Source organism: Pongo pygmaeus, chromosome 3 (assembly GCF_028885625.2).
Source record: "Pongo pygmaeus isolate AG05252 chromosome 3, NHGRI_mPonPyg2-v2.0_pri, whole genome shotgun sequence".
Lineage (NCBI taxonomy): Eukaryota > Metazoa > Chordata > Mammalia > Primates > Hominidae > Pongo > Pongo pygmaeus.
In genome coordinates this window covers 63132436-63149843 of record NC_072376.2, presented here as the reverse complement: position 1 = coordinate 63149843, position 17408 = coordinate 63132436, and the positions used below count along the sequence as shown (strand labels likewise).

At 39.1% G+C, this 17408-nt stretch overlaps 2 long non-coding RNA genes across 15 annotated transcripts in view; one reads left to right on the top strand and one right to left on the bottom strand.

The window, feature by feature from the left end:
* The window catches only part of LOC129034779 (uncharacterized), a 135803-nt gene extending 130743 nt beyond the window's left edge, over positions 1–5060 (bottom strand). For 11 of the 14 annotated variants that reach the window (XR_010126277.1, XR_010126279.1, XR_010126286.1 and 8 more), the window contains exon 1: positions 294–3834. This is a non-coding gene — a long non-coding RNA (uncharacterized LOC129034779). Of the gene's footprint in view, positions 1–265; positions 3835–4964 lie in introns of those variants that run through there. The other 3 variants (XR_010126278.1, XR_010126283.1, XR_010126284.1) reach the window with 2 other exon arrangements.
* Positions 5061–5838: 778 nt separating this feature from the next.
* LOC134739535 (uncharacterized) overlaps positions 5839–17408 on the top strand; it is a 148602-nt gene continuing 137032 nt past the window's right edge. The window contains exon 1 of the long non-coding RNA XR_010126315.1: positions 5839–5976. This is a non-coding gene — a long non-coding RNA (uncharacterized LOC134739535). The remainder of the gene's footprint in view (positions 5977–17408) is intronic.

Below are 17408 nucleotides of genomic sequence, written 5' to 3'. Positions count from 1 at the left end.
TTCCTATATTCATTTAACAAGTATGTACTTTTGACAACTACTCTGTGTCAGGCACTGCCCTGAATGCTGAAGATACAATCAAAAATCCCCTCATGGAAATATTCCAGTGCTGGAGAAAATATACCCATTAAATACAATATCTCAGACCTATGGAATTACAAGTAGTCTGGTATAATCTATTGGAAAACTGTAAGTGTCATGAAAACGAATATAGGGTCCCAGAACCAATCACGGAAGTGTTTGTTATCTTACGATATGCCTTTACCTGGAGCTTGGAGATGAATAAGAGTTACCTTAGCTGAATAGTGGAGGAAATTGGTGCGGTCTTAGCACAGGGAACAGGATTTGCAAGGATCCTGCATTGGAAGGAAGAAAATAAGAAAGAATCAAATGAGGACCTTTCGTGGGATAGGAAGGAAGAGATTGGTGACAGTCACACTTGGCACACAGATTCTATTTGTCTTCACACAGATAAAGGAAAATGGTGCTGTCCCTCTGGCAAATTAACTTTTTCACTGCCCAGAATTTCTACAACCTTAAATTCCCTAACAGCTAATCTACTGCCCTTCTTTCTCCCTGACTTCAGATATAATTGAAGAGCTTGTCTAAAGTCTTCCTGTCTTTGTTCCAATGTCCTGAACGTACATACTGGATATGTCAGATGTAGGAAAAAGAAAAAGCTGAGATGGGGATGGTGGTGGAGGGTATACTCTAACAAGCAAAGTGAACATAGGAGAGTTAGAAAATCTATGTTTTATAAAGTGCAAATATGTATCAAAAATGAGTATATTATGTTAGTGATTTTTTTTTTAGATTCACCATAATGATAAATGCTGAAGAATTTGGAGAAGCAAGAGACGAAACACATTACAGATCAAGAACATCATTTTTTTGTTTTGTTTTTTGTTTGTTTGTTTTTGAGACGGAGTCTCACTCTGTCCCCCAGGCTGGACTGCAGTGGCGTGATCTCGGCTCACTGCAACCCGAGTAACTGGGACTACAGGCGCCGGCCACCAGGACCAGCTAATTTTTTTTGTATTTTTAGTAGAGACGGGGTTTCACCGTGTTAGCCAGAATGATCTCAATCTCCTGATCTCGTGATTCGCCCTCCTCAGCCTCCCAAAGTGTTGGGATTACAGGCTTGAGCCACCGTGCCCAGCCAAGAACACCTTTTTAAATGATTTTTTTTTTTGGTAGTCATTTTCTAACGTGCAAATGGTTTAGTATTAACCCTAGGTATTCAAAATTGCAATGCTTACATATTTTTTACCAGCAGGGACAAATAATACAGATTTTTTATTTTTATTTTTGAGCTTCAGTTTCCATATGTGTAACCTAGATGTACACACTGCAGTGCCTTCGGTTAGATGTTGATAGTATGTCTGCATACACATACATATGTACACGAAAACACAAATAAATAGATCACCGGTTGCAAATTACAAGTAGGGACTCTGGACAAGATGGAGTTATGTGACTTGCCAACATGCATTCATAAATTTTAAAAAATTGAACTAAAATTATTGTACCATATACATTCATGACTCAGTGTGCCTTTTATGAAAAAGTGGGAAAAGTGAAGTTCTTGACTGTGGAAGTGAGAATTATTGGTTTGGTTTCACTCTCCTGTATGACGTAGCTCTATCAGTGGTAACACAAACAACTTAACTGTTTAGGCAAATTTTCACAAATTCAGGATATTAAGCAGGGTTTAAGAGGGATTTTCTGATGACTGCTGATGTTCTTGGCCAGAAATCAAGGGATTCTCATACTTTTCTTTCTCTCCATGTTTCTTATCTTCTTATCGTGCCCCTCCTCTACCAGCATTGCAGCTTCCTTCCCTTACAGTCACAACTTTCATCCCTCTGTCCCCTGCAGAACCTTTCTATGTCCTTTTATTTTCTATCCCTTTAGTAAGAAATTAAATCATATTTTTAAATAAATTTAATCAATTCAGTGCAGTTATACATTTTTATATTCTACATAAAGATAGTATATTTTTGGTATTTCTGACAATAACCTCTGAAAACATTAAGTTATCCCTTAACTACCTATGTTTAATATCATTTTCCTTCTGATTCAGTGACCTTAACAAAGAAATAGGCTATCCACCCTGTTTATGTATTCGTAATTTTAATTCATCCTACACATATTTTTAAATTTCTATGAATCAGGCCTTAGGCTGTGGGTACAAACATAAACACAATCATTGAAACAGATGATGTTTCCAGAAAATAGACATTATACAATAGTCAGTTCTTTACTATGATGATGAAATCAATTCCTGGTTTCATCTTTTCTCCATCTAATAACTGTGACAATGATGTTTGCTGCATCTAGAGTCAGTATCATTCCCAGCATCAAATGTGTGTTTCTCTAGTAAGAGTGAATACAGCCATCATAATGTGGATTGCAAAACTCAGTGAACACTGCTACCTCTGGACACTGGAGAAGAGAAGCATATTGGGTGCAAGTCTGTGGGGAAATGGGGAGGAGGGACAAGGAGAACAGTTGCATTCCCTAAGAGAAAATTAGAAAAAGTATGCTGTTTTAAGAGTTGTTCAAACTATGGTGGTGGGGTGGGGAATACGTGTGTGTATGTGTGTGTGTATATATAGACATGTACGTATATATGTTAGATACATATGTATATATGTGTGTGTGCCTGTATATGTGTGTATGTATGTATGTGTGTTAGATACGTATGTATGTATGTGTGCATGCATATGTGTATGTGTGTTAGATTCACATATGTGTGTGTGCGTGTATATGTGTGTGTGTATACAGAAAACGTTCTATGTAAAACATAATCGAAGCTATCATTATCAGATAGGTACTTCCCTATGTTAGAGGCTGCCTACCTCTGGAGCAGGGGACAATAATTCTGGAGAAATACATGTGCTTCCAAAGCTTTGGCTTTAAAAGTGCACGTGGTTCTTTCAGATTTTGAGTGAAACTCTTACTATCTCACTGGCACAGATGTCATCAGAGACGGGCACATCTTCATGTCCGCCACTCAGCTGACCAGTAAGGCACTTTACTGCCTTTTGGGTATTATCTCTAGATTCCTCCATTCAATAAAGGTCTTAAATTGAATTATGGGTGGCCGTTTTTCTCAGTAATAAGCCGGTGTTTCATGAGTACGGGAGTAGTTACAGGTCCAGAAATGGGCATTTCCTGTTTCCTTTCTTTGAAAATGGCAAGTACACATTATTATGCTGGGGCAAGAGAACTAGAACATGCTGAAAAGATAAACATTGTTTTTCCACCTAAAAGATAAACATTTTTTTTTCCACCTTCTCCCATTTTCTGACCTCACCTGTTCCCCGTCTGACCTCTGGCGGGCTTACTCGGGATGTCGAGGAAAATGTAAAGTATGTAAAACCGGCTCCTTAAGTAGTATTTGTACCCCTAACGGTGGATTTCTGAGAAAAAATCCAGAAGACTAAGAAATGCATATCTAATGAATAAATTTCAGGGAAATTGGAAGGTTTGGATAGAAAGGAAAGCACCGTTTACATACATAAGCATACTGTGACGGATCAGGGCAAGCACTCCAGTGTCACCCTCTTCCTGTATCTATACACCTTGTACAATGCAGTCCAGGGCTGTGAGGACTTCGGCGGACAAAACGCTGAGGAAAGCAACCTGCCTCCAAATCCAAGGCGTGAGATTTACATTGCAGCCTTTGTGATGCTGCTTAGTTAACTGGCTGTATTTATGCAGATATTGTAGACTTACTTCCTTTTAAGTTTTCCCCCTTTCGTGACTGAAATCATGAATTCCTAAAAATAAATAGCAAACCAAAGGACAAAAAAAAAAAAAAAAAAGCCAGAACAGGTTTACCTAACGGGAAGCCTGGAAGGGTTGGCGTTGGAGAAGCCGCTGGGAAGCGGGGCAGGCAGCAGAGAGCCGCCCACCGGTCTCCGGGTCTCTGCCCCGGGCTCTTTCCAGCCCGGCCTTTGGGTAACTGGGGTGGGGGAGGGCGGCCGGCTTTCAGATCGCGTCTCCCGCAGGTTTAGGAGCCCGGTAGGCCGTGACTGAAAGACCGTGGCAACAGCGGTCAACTGCCCTTTTAGAGCTCATTTTGGGGGAGAATGGTAGCAGCAGAGCCACTGCCGCCCTGGCTCTTGTAGGTGGGTCTGGAGTGTCACGTAGGCACCCCAACTCGCGCCGGGGGCCGTGGTCCGCAGACTCCCACTTCATTGCCCCGGAGGCCTGAGCCCGCCCCACCCGGCGGTGGCTGCACCTTTCCCGAGAGTCGGGGCAGCGGCGGCTAGAAAGTTGAGGCAGCCTAACCGCGTAGCGCTGAAACAACCATTCACAAATGCAAACCCCTGTCTTCCGTGGATAAACGGTGGCGGCGCGCGTCCGAGCGTCCCCGAGGGGCTGTGGGGAGCCCCCGGGGAGAGCAGGAAAAGAAGCGGGGTGGCGGTGGCTAGGAGGCGACTGAGCCTTCTCGCCTGGCCGGCGGAAGAGGGAGCCGGGTCCGGGCGCGCCGAGCCGGCCGCCCCTCGCGCAGTTCCTCGGCTGCGGCGCGGGGTTCGCCCCGCTTCTCCCCAGCAGCACCCGGCTGGGTGCCCCCGGCACAGCACAGTGCGGCAGGCGGCAGCGTCCTCCCCTCGCCTCCCCCACATTCCCTCACCTCAGCCAAGGAGGCAGCCCCGGCGCCCCCGCCCGGCCCGGCCCGGCGCCCCCGCCCGGCCCGGCCCGGCGCCCCCGCCCGCCCGCCCGCCCGCCCGGCCCGGCCCGGCCCGGCCCGGCCCGGCGCCCCCGCCCGGCCCGGCCCGGCGCCCCCGCCCGCCCGCCCGCCCGCCCGGCCCGGCCCGGCCCGGCCCGGCCCGGCGCCCCCGCCCGTCCGCCCGCCCGCCCGGCCCGGCCCGGCCCGGCCCGGCCCGGCGCCCCCGCCCGCCCGCCCGGCCCCGCGCCCCCGCCCGGAGCGCCCCGACCCGGAGCGCCCCCACCTGGTGCGCCCCCGCCGGGTCCCGCCGCTCAGCCCCGCCACGCTGCAGCTGGAGCTACCGCCGCCGCCGGTCCCGCAGACCGAGGAGGAGGAGGAGGAGGCGGAGGAGGAAGAGGAGGAGGCGGAGGCGGAGGAGGCGGAGGCGGAGGCGGCGGCGGCGGCGGAGGCGGGGGGGGGGGGGGAAGCCGGAGAAGGAGGCGCGGGGAGGGGGGATGGACCCGGGAGGAGGAAATAAATAAACAATAACCTCCGCGCCAGTAAGAGCGAGGGAGAGAGCAAGACGCGACCAGAGAGCCACCGAGGCCGGCTCGCGCGCCTCTGAGAGGCTGTCCGCGTGCGCGCGTGTGTGCGTGAGTGTGGATTTGCCTGGACTGGAGCTGGAAAGTCCAAACTAAAAGTGTTGCTCTCGCCGGGTGCCGAGGCCGCGGCGGAGGCTGCCCAACTTCCCCGGGCCAAGTGAGTGGCGTTGCCAGCGCCTTTGGCGAGGCGGCGGCCGCTCGGCCCTGCGCCCGGGCACGGCGGCGGCCGCTCGGCCCTGCGCCCGGGCACGGCGGCGGCCGCTCGGCCCTGCGCCCGGGCACGGCGGCGGCCGCTCGGCCCTGCGCCCGGGCACGGCGGCGGCCGCTCGGCCCTGCGCCCGGGCACGGCGGCGGCCGCTCGGCCCTGCGCCCGGGCACGGCGGCGGCCGCTCGGCCCTGCGCCCGGGCACGGCGGCGGCCGCTCGGCCCTGCGCCCGGGCACGGCGGCGGCCGCTCGGCCCTGCGCCCGGGCACGGCGGCGGCCGCTCGGCCCTGCGCCCGGGCACGGCGGCGGCCGCTCGGCCCTGCGCCCGGGCACGGCGGCGGCCGCTCGGCCCTGCGCCCGGGCACGGCGGCGGCCGCTCGGCCCTGCGCCCGGGCACGGCGGCGGCGGCTCCGCTCGCCCCGGGAGGGAGCCCGCGGCCAGGGCTGGACTCTCGCCCCGCCACCTCCACCGACTCTCTCCTCAGCCTCCACACCTGGCACCCCAGCAAGGTACGTGGCGCTTCCCGGCGCGCCTTCTTCCCTAGCACACCCCGCGCGGATTTTTGGCTGCCTAGATTCTTCACCTTCCCAGAGTGGTCATCATTTGTCAAACTTTACCTCCACCTCGCACATGCCAGCGGCTGCTGCAGCCGCCCTCCCTGGCAGCGTGGGCTCCGGTCGCTGATGGGAACCGAGAGGAGGGTGGGGCGGGGGGGAGGATCTGCTGGCAGCGGTGGTTCCCATCTGGATTAAGATCGCATTTCGGAATAACTCGCAGGTCTTGCCTTCCGGGGGTGTCCTTCATTATGATGTTCCCTGTGATGCTGGTAATGGTTTTCCTTGCTCCTTCTGCACGGAAGGACGTACAAGTTTGCAGGAGAAGGTACATGAAAAGCAGGTGAAGTTTGCAGCCACTTGACTCCAAGAGAGGAGTCACCCTTTCTCTGCAGTAGCAACTATGGTTTTGAAGCAGCGGCGGCGGCGGCAGCGGTGACAGAGGCCTGGCCGGTGGCGGCAGCTGCACGTTGTCCCCTCTGTGACTGGGAGAAGGAGGAAAAGTGGGGCTGCCTCGTCGGAGAGCGCAACTCGGGAGCTGCCTGCAAAGACGCTGCGGGGGAAAATGCTAAGGGCTCCCAGATCCTTGGTAAATCGTGTTTGGAGAGGCATGATTTCCTTTTGTGATATTTATGTGCTTAATAACAGACACGCTTAAAAATCTCTTTAAAACTTTTATGCATACGATTTCCATTTCTAGATTAGGTGAACGACTCTGAAACCTCTTAGATAAATGCCAAAATCAGTAAGATCGGAGCGGTGTGCAAACCTGCAATGAATTGCCCAGTGCCTTCTTGTTTGTAACGTATCACCTACTGGGAAACGTATCTTCCGTGCCATACTATTTTAGTAATAGTTATAGGTTCATTATTTTTTTTTTTTTTCTTACGGTGAAGTAGGAAGTTTTTAGTGAAACGAAAATTTAGAAGTCATAGTAAGTTTCCAAGCAACGTGCTTGAGCCTTTTGAAGCCACCTGCTGAATTAGTTCATGTTACTTTTCAGAGGTTACCACTTTGGTGCAGGAGATGTAGACATATCCAGCAGATGGAGCAGTGGAAAACTATACTGGAACCTGCATAACACTCATTTATCCCAATGTAATCACAAAGAGGCCAAATAAATGTGTATGGAGCTCACTTTAGGGGAGACACTGGTTTTACTGTCATATTTGGAAAAAATTTTGTGTCTACTGAAATATGATTGGAATATATCTGTAGAAAGTTCAATTCTTTAGGCTTCTTTTTCATTCATAAAGCATTTGAAAATTTTTTGTGCATATTAGAGTACAGGATGATTCATTCATGTCAGAAATGTCAACTGGTCCTTTGGTTATATATTGTGGTGACTCACAACACCATGAAAAACAATGCCTTCTGCCATAATAAAAGTCTAATTATTGCGTTATAGTTTAAAAGTATAAAAACTTGCATTTGAAAGTAAGCAAACATCATTTTGAATACTTTTTAGCATTCTAAATGCAACTGAATTTGTGTTTTGCAAAGTTAAGATAGCTAAATACACTTATTTCTTCAAATAATTTACTGCAGCTTAAATTGAAGGCAAAAGTTAATAAAACGTTTTAGTCATTCTTGTGAATTGATGTTCCTTCTTCCCCAAAATTTCATGAAATTTAGATCTGGTGTGATCTGGTCACATTCATTTTACCTTCAGAGACAAAGACGAAATTCTTCAAAAGCCACTTTAAAAAATCCTTACATTGATATATTATGCTAACAATAACATCAGGAGAGAATCTGCCTTCCTACAAAATTTTAAAACTTTGCAATCAGTCATGCATCTGAAAAAATAGCTTTAAAGTGAACAGAGACAAATGGGCTGCCCATTTCACAGGCAGAACGGCAAAGACTTAGGCACCTGCTTTGTTGCACCGTTTCAGGAAAGAATCTGGTTCTTCAGTCTAATCTGCTCATCTCCCATCTCTTGCTCCTTTCATTGTGTTTTGTCATAGATTTTACCGTGGCAGAGAACTGAGCTTAACTACTCTGAAAAAAATCCTATTAGGTCTTACTTTAATGTCATTATTTAGCAATTTAAAAGTTACAGCCATACAGCAAACATTTTAATGAATTTAGAGACACACACGATGCCATTGAAAAAATGTAGCACTAGCAATCATTTGAATTAAACATGCTTTACACTGAGGGCACATGTTTATAAAATATATGTGACTGTTTTCTAAATCTTCAGATAACGTCTGTAGCAAAGTATTTACTTATGCATTCTGAAAGTATATTTCTTTCACATTCGCATAATATCCAAGAAGGCTTGGAACTGCCAGTGTTATAAAATAGTATAACTACCTTTCTGAAAGAACTAATTTTATCCTGCCTGTTGCCACACAGATTAAATGATTATAGATTTTTCTAAATTTATTCCATCCTAAATTTATGCCCCTTTACACAGGCAAGAACAAAAGGGTTTCAGTGTAAGATGCTGAAAGTTTTATGCCATATTTAAATGTTTAAAAATATGAATACCAGACATTTACTAATGTATCATCTCTATTAAATGTGTTAAATTCCTCCAATATAACTCTTATTGATAGTTTACAAATCAGCTGGTCAAAGCAATGTTAATGTAGTAAAATAGGTTAAACGTAGGTATATTATGGTCATTGCTCATGTGATATATATCTTCAGAGAAAACCGGGTGCCTTGTAAGTTTTTCTGCAAACTCAATATAAATGAAATGCTGATAAGATTGACATAATTTTGATATAACTTTGACATATATATTTCTACATATTTTGAGACTTTAAAAATATAATCACTAAATACTCTTTGTACAGTACTGAGCGTTTTCAGTTAAGTTTACTGGACTGATACAATCCTGTAATATGCTACTGAAGTTGAGTTCAAGTTTGTGGAGGGAAATATTGGATACATACATACATACATACATACATACATATATACATACACACATGGGTCATCAGTTTTCACTGGGAATCTTGGTAATGGGAGTGGCAATGTGCCTATTGAAGAATTTTGGAAAATAGTCTAATCATCAACTTTAAATTCTCATTTTAAAAACGTGATCAAAAATAGATATCTGTTAAGTAGAGGATCTGTATTTAACCTAAGCCTCATGGTAATAGTTGAAGCTTGGCATTCACCAAGTGTTTGCACTTGTTATTACAGTAATTTTAATGCACTTTCTGCATTATTTGTATTTTCATTCCATCTCCTTAGGACATTGTTCTAATAGAGCTATAATATAGCTCTATTAGGTAGTTTTCTTCCAGCAGCATAAAATGTAGCCACTGAGTTTAGACTTAAATATAAAACCGCAATTACATTTGCACCAACCTAATATTTCAACTGAATTAAGTTTTTGAAACTCATATAGAGGGATTGAGAGATTATGAAGAAACAGAGATTTCGTTTTTTTCTCCATTAAGTTATCTTCTGGGAGGTAACATGGGTTTATCAGTCAGTGACGATCAAGCAAAAGATGAAACCTTTTATTCTTTAGTTTCTGTCTTGTCACCTGCCTGTTTGGTTTCTCTTAGTGTCAAGTATGACTGAGCATGACTTTCACTTATAATTTATAGAAAAGGCATATATGTTTGAAACTTGGGTGTTTTATTGGGAGGCACCATTAGTTTTTAATAAGAAGAAAAAGTTTTTAGCACTATATATAAGGAAAAAATCATAATATAAAAAAATTATTCTAGATGAGTACAGCAGTGAAAAATGTATCTTGGGATATAAATTTTAGCAGAAATGATGAGGATGCAAGATTTATCCCAAATCATATTTCCAACTTTGAGTATTACTGTAATTTAATTTTTATATATTAATGCTGTATTGGGTACAAACACCTTTACCATTAACTCTCTTTAATTACCACTTCTTTGTATAAAAGTCTACCAAGAATATAGCTTAATTATATATGTATAATATGATTGTTTTCTGGCATATGTTATATGATATATATCTCATAAAACATATTTTTAACATGAGTACAGTTTTGCTCATACAATATTCAGGGATAGATTTTATCACTGATTATCCCAAATTTTTTTTGAAGCCCCAGAGTCCTCAGATAATTTTCTATATGTTACTGTATAGGACAGTTCTGCCATATAGCTTTAGAGATATTTAGTCATAGAAATATAATTGGGTAAGCCGCCCTACTATTCACGTAATTACCATGAAACTTGTGATAACCTCTAAATACAATATGTTATATAAACTGTTTATATTGTTACCAAGGGATTAAAACCATGGGACAAGACAAACATAGTCGTTCTTTATAGTGGTCAAAAACTATCTTTCATGCTTTAAAGGACTTATATTTAGAACTTATTATGGAAAAAGGTGGATGGATCAAAAGTGGATATCAAGTGTGTGAAAAATTATTTACCAGAATCACACTTACTAAGTATTATAATAAGCATACCTTTCTAATTATTATTTTCCAAAGGTAGGAGATTGGAGAGGCATAATTAAATGTACCTGATATTATTAGAATAAAACAGTTGTCTAACTAGCATTTTCATTCTGATAGGAATATGTTTCATGATTTTGATTATTTCACAGCACCCTTAACAAATAGAATTATACTGTGTTTTCCAATATGAATATCTTAAAGGTTTTGAAATGTATGATTGATTATGATTATCAGAACTTTGTGCCTAAACTAAAGGCAGCTAGCAGATAGAATACTGTTGGCAAACTGAGAGGCTGAATACTGGTGTTGCAAAAAGTTTAAATTGATGTTACTTCCTATATTCCCCCAAATCAGTATTATTACCACTTTGCTAGTACTTTTATTATGAATATAAATTATATTAGATTCTTATTCAACTTTCCATGCTTAAATTACAGTATGTTCAAGAACTTGCTTTAGTAATAAATATTGATAATTATTGTGTGACAGAGAACTTTACTGGTAACATTAGATTTAGAACGTTATTATGCAAAACAGACAATAAAACAATCTCTACTCTGAGTCTATAGAATTTACTAAATTAGTGCCCATGGGCATGTGAGAACAAAAAGTGTCCATATGTCAGCTTCAACTATATGACAGAGGGAGAAAAGTGAGGAGATACCTTTCCATGAATGTCTTCCCTCCAGTTTATACCACCAGTTTTCTAAATAAACTTTATTTTAACATTTTTTAAACCCGGACACTTTTAATGAGAACCAATCACAGTCACAAATATCAGTGTATTAATGGATTGCATCAGTACTTTATATTTTTTCATCTTATAGCTCAATCTATCATTCATTAAGCAGAAAGATTTATTCACATTACCTTTTTAAAAATACTTCAGCAGTTACATAGGCTGATTTTTAATAGTTGTCTGTTAAAAATAAAATAAAAATAATAAAAATAAAATAAAAATAAAATGAAAATAAAATAAAAAAATAAAAAGTAAGAATAAGTTGCTGATGCAGTTTTTAGGATTTAATTTTGTTATTTAGAAGATAAATATTTATAGGTTTAAGTTTTGATTGTATATAAAATTAACAGCAGCAAGAATAAATAATCCCAAATTTCAGCCAAAATGTCAACTAGAAATGATAAATTGGCTTTCTTGTGTATATGTGTGTGTGTGTGTGTTTTAATTTTCTGTATCAATTAATATGTACTATCAGTAGAATAGAATATTCTGAGAAGATAATAGTATCTTGTTGAACATAGATTTAAAGGTTAAGCAGTTACTATTGAAAAATAAGCATGCCAATTTACTTTCCATCTCTAAGCCTTTTTCTTAAAGTATATTTACCTAAATTTAAACAGCATCTATAATATTTATAAAAGTTTTTAAAACATAAATGTCAAATTAAGTGCTCAATAAATATTAGGATCTATCTATCTTTGATCTCTTCTTATTATCAAATAAAAATCAGTACACTGATATCTTTCTTTTAATAACAAATAGGTGCAAGATAGTCTAAGAGGTTAACAACCAGAAAATATTTGTTTTGCGTTGGGATGTTCATAATTTCTTTTTCTCATTTTCTTACAGATTTATTTTAATTTCATATAGCATATAACAATTCCTTATGCAAAATAAATGTTTTTTTGATAAAATTAAATACACTAAAGTGTTTTCAGTTCTTGTGTGTTGCCTATAGATTTGAATTTCAAAAGTATTAAATTTATATTTTGCATGTGTCATTATTTTTATTGTAGATTTTTTCCCAAATACAGGTCCTCTTGTGTTATCATTGTGAAGTTTTTTATTCCTACTTTTCACATTAATACTTTTCCATACAACTTAATTATTTTGCTTTTTATATTCAGAGCAGAGTTGACAATATTGCAGTTATTGCCAACTTTATTTTATTTTGACTTAAAATGTGTTAAACTCACATAAAGTATTAACACTCATAATAAATATTTTTCTAAAATTATTTGTGTGAGTCAAATTTGTTAGTGATTTCTTCAAAATTTTACTTGTAACTGCGGGATCAAAATAAAAAAGGTTAATTTTCATATAATTAAAGGTCAGTGATTTTTTTAATGCTTACAATTTGTTTACTTCAAGAAATCTAATAACATTTTCAACAAAATGGTGTTTCTTATTACTTGCGAACCTTATGCTTTTTAAAATTTTGCTTTTGAAACATTCACAGTGATTAATTTGAACAAAGAAAGCAAAAATTTAATGGTTATCATACATATATTAAATTAAATTTCAAGAAATGAAAACTTTGTGATAATAACAAATTATAAAACATAGAAATCTCAGTATTTGTTTTCAGAAATTTTGAGGGAAAACTAACCTTGAAATAGTAAAGTATAAGAAATGTTAACAGTAGTCTTAAATGTTCAGGTCCTTATTACGGATTTTGGTAAAGTTTATGTCCAAATTGTTATGCTAGTAATATTTACATAGAATGATTTATAAATTTATTTTTTAAGAAAGTCTTATTTCAGCCACTATTGTTTTATACAATATTGGTAGTTCCAGTTTAGTCTATTTTAAAATGTAAACCTTATAGCACTTAAAAATTTTGTTGTTGATATATTTAAATAAAAGAGTGCACGTACCAACAGTACAAATGAAACAATTATCATAATGATGCTGCTTTTGAGATAACAAAAACAGAGAAATTTGAAGTTACAAGTACCTTTGAAACAGAATTCACACTTGAATCTGCTTTAGCATGAATTGCACATGAATAAAATTATCTGCTTAATGTTCTCTTTAATTTTTAAATGTCAGATAATGTGATTTGGGAAAAATCTCGATTAAAAATATTATTGTATGGTAAGATTCTTTGCATTTTCCTGTTTCTGGAGCTTGGTCATTTTATTTTAGTGAGTTACTATTTGGAATCAGTGTGTGATTAGAATTAAATTGAAAAGGATTTGCAAGAGTTCCTATTTGCGTAGATCAGCTTTTCATAACCCCAAAGAAATTATAGAAAATTAATTTTTAAATTGTTTGAGAAGACCAACAACCATAACAATAAGGGACAGTGGTTTCGCTCATTATGTAATATCATTTATAAAATTACAACTGACATATCAATTCAAAAATTATTTCTGATGTTCTAAATAAGTATATATTGACAGATTTTTTTGTAAAATGTTTTCCATTTTGTAATGCAGAAGAGTTTAAAATGTGAATAATATGCAAAACATTTTAGTAAATAATGTTTTTATATACAATTAAGAAAAAAATATGCCTCTAGGCAAAAGAATAAGCAAGTCACCTCAGAAATCTCTTCAAATTTCAAAAACTGGTCAAGAAATAATGGATAAGAAGACCCCCCATGCGTACTGTGAGACCAAATCTATAGATTTGTGAGAAAAAGAATCTCTATCAAAAAGGATAGAATATATTCCCAAGGCAGCAGCTCCAATCATACTGACAGTCTTAACAATGTCTATGAGATAAATGTTTCTAATTGTGTATGGAAAACATGCAAACTGAACCAGAATCTGAAGGGCAATGTTTGGTAATACTCACATGGGTGCCCTCCAGGAAAGAAAGTAGTTGCTAGCTTTCTGAATACTTGATGTTGCAGACCTGCATGGTCTGATGGCATTAGGAGTATATCATATAAATAGAACAATGTATTCTAATTCATGCCACCAAGCCACCTTCAGATAATCTGTTTACTCTTGCCCATTTTCTTTAGTGAAGTAAGGTGTTCAGGGTGCTTCTGCAGGCAGCAGGCAAGAGCTCCAGGCTCCTATTTGATTTTGATTACAAATTAGTAAATCGGCATAGTAGGTTATACATTTCATTTCCTTGTGAATGTTAGTGCGAGTCATCATCCTCAAATCTAATTAGATCTGCAACACTGACACATACTGTAAACCAAACCTGTAAGACCAAGGTCACCAAAATAGTGCCAAACCTGAAACCTGTTCATCAGCGACCTCTGAGAGAAGCCTTCATGTCACTACTGAGAACGTTTATTTTGAAGACTACAAAGACAAAACATGGAGTACAGGAATACTTACTCTTTTGGTTTAATACTTTTTATTAAAATAACATGAAAATTAAAAAGAAAATTAGTTGAGGGAACAAAAAAGGAATACAAATTTGGGATAAGTAACATGGTCAGAAGAAAGATGCTCAAAAATATTTGTATTGTAGTATTTATTAGGGCTTTTAATTATTTGCCCCCACAGAACCAATATTCAATATTAAAACGATAGTCTTTATAATATTTATTAAATGAAATTGTAAAGATCAATTTAGAAGAGAAGTCACATTTTAACATTCATTATACATTCACTCTGTGTATCGTTTTACAGTTTGCTTTTCTGCTCTTCATGATTTTAAAATTTTTTCTTTGTTTGTACATTTAGAACTAGTTCATTCATTATAACCATTGTTCAGTATTCCATTATATGATTATGATGAAATCACAATTTCAGCATTTCTTTTCTGACTTCTGAAATAGTTCTTAAGTGTAATAATGCATTAAAATACAAACTACAAATGCAAAATACAATACAAAACAATTCTATAAGATAAATGTGAGTGATATTGTGGTATATTATATATATTTTTTATGTATGTCGATTATGCTATATTTATCATAACATTTTGCATAACATTGTTTAAAATTAAAATTCTGAAGCCAGTAAACCTTTCACTACAACATCATTTTCATAGTCACATGTTATTTCATTCTATGGATCTAGCAAAAGTTATTTAACAATTTGTTATGGTTGGATATTTCAGTTGTTTAAACTGTGCACATTAGAAAGAAAGATAAATGAACAATTTTACTATTGTTTGTATCTTTGTTGACATCCCAAAATATTTATTTAGGAAAAATTTTAAAAAGTTAAATTACATTAGTGTATGCTTGGATATTTTTTATTTTTAATATGATTGAGGTAACAGCTTTCGTAAGCATTTTCTTGAATAATTGGACCCTCCATACTGTTGTGGTTCACTCTTGGGGAATCATTGCTTGAAAAAATTATTTCTGATATTCTAGTATTATAGATATAACACTGAATGCTGCCTAATCTGAGATTTGGCTTTCATTAAAAGCTGTGTGATCTTGGGTGGGTTATTGCATATCTCTTAGCTCCAATTTCCTCACTTACAAACCAAGGAATTTGTAATAATACTTAGAGAATATTACCAACACTGATGTTTTATCATTATAATCTACTTCTGATTTTAGAAGAAAATAAAGTAGTGTATAGGAATAAAAACATGTTTGTAGATTTTCATGATTTATCAGCATTAACTCACCTGCTGCCAATTAATTGTAAAGTTGCAAGATTTTCTTAGATCAATTTTCTTGCAGATAGACGTAATAAAACACCAGTTATTTGGACTGATGTTCAAATTCTAACCAAGTTTTAGCTTTCTTCAGTTAAAGAACTTCATTGCTCTCTGCATAATATTTTAAAATATAGGCAAATAGATAGTGAAACACATATCTGCAGTTATTTCTCTATTATTTTATTTCCACTGCGGAAATAATAGATATATGCATGTGTATGTACATTCATCTATATTAATTCTTGCACAAACTTACACAAATTTTATTAATGTATACTATAGGCCAATACTTCAATACATATCTTAGGTATGTTTAAATATATTCAAATGTGTGTCACTGTTTTCTCACTTAGTTTTAAAAATATTTATTTCCAATCACTTTAGTTTCCAGGAAACAAACAAACAAAAGAAAATTTTCTTTTTGTTTGGTTGCTTTTTTTTGTTTTGTTTTGTTTTTGAGACAAGTCTCACTCTGTCACGCAGGCTGGAGTGCAGTGGTGCGGTTTCAGCTCACCGCAACCTCCGCCTCCTGGGTTCAAGCTATTCTTCTGCCTCAGCCTCCCGAGTAGCTGGGATTACAGGTGTTTGCCACCATACCCAGCTAATTTTTGTAATTTTAGTAGAGACGGGGTTTCACCATGTTGGCCAGGCTGGTCTCAAACTCCTGACCTCAGGTGATCCACCCACATCGGCCTCCCAAAGTGCTGGGATTAACAGGCGTGAGCCACCGTGCCTGGCCAGTTTGGTTGTTTCTCTAAATAAAGTTTACAGGTACGTAACACATCCCTATTGAATTACCTTATGAATTAGATTTTTCCTTGTTTGTTGTTTTAAATCCAGTTATTTTGGCCCCTACCTGAATCTGGTTATCCCGGGCTAGATTATCAAAGATAACCTTTCCTCTTTCAGTGCCACTCTCTCTCCAGGTCTGTAAAAAATGCTCTTTCTAGAAGTTTTTGCTTTTAAAATAATTTTTTTTAATTGTGGGCTTAAATTGGTAGAATAAAAACTTTCAATGTAGACTAGAAAATTAGCTGCAAACCTTCGGCAGCAAATTTCCTATCAGTCAAGGTGTGATAATTCTGATCGTCTGTATTCTCTTGTCAGCAAACAGTGAAAAGTCTCTAATGTATATAATAGAAGTCTCAGTAAGAATGGATCGGTATACTATGGAGAGTCTTAGACACATATGTCATTTGATGTTAAACTTTAGTCGTTTTTTTCTGTTCTTTCTCTCTTTTTCTTTTTTTCCAGTATTTTTTTTTTCCCCCTGAAAACATGACCTTTCTTAACTGGAGAAACCTAGAGACTGGGGGCTAGCATAAATTTTAATTAGGCTAAAGTGATTTTAAGTGGTTCCCTTTGCATCTACTACCTGTTATTGATGACCACATCTCAAGAAAAATAAACAAAAAAATGATAACAGGTTAGTTTGTAAATTAAATGGTCAAGGCCTGTCAGGCCTTCTGATCATTTTCCTCTCTATGGGTGAAGATACTGTTTTCTTCCTAGCAAACCTGAAGAAGCTTGCTCTTTCAAATTACAATTATGTTTTTTAACCCCCCTGCTTCATTTTCTGGGACTGAATATGTTTTGATCCCTTATCCCAATCCCCACGAGGAAATGATGTGCTACTATTTA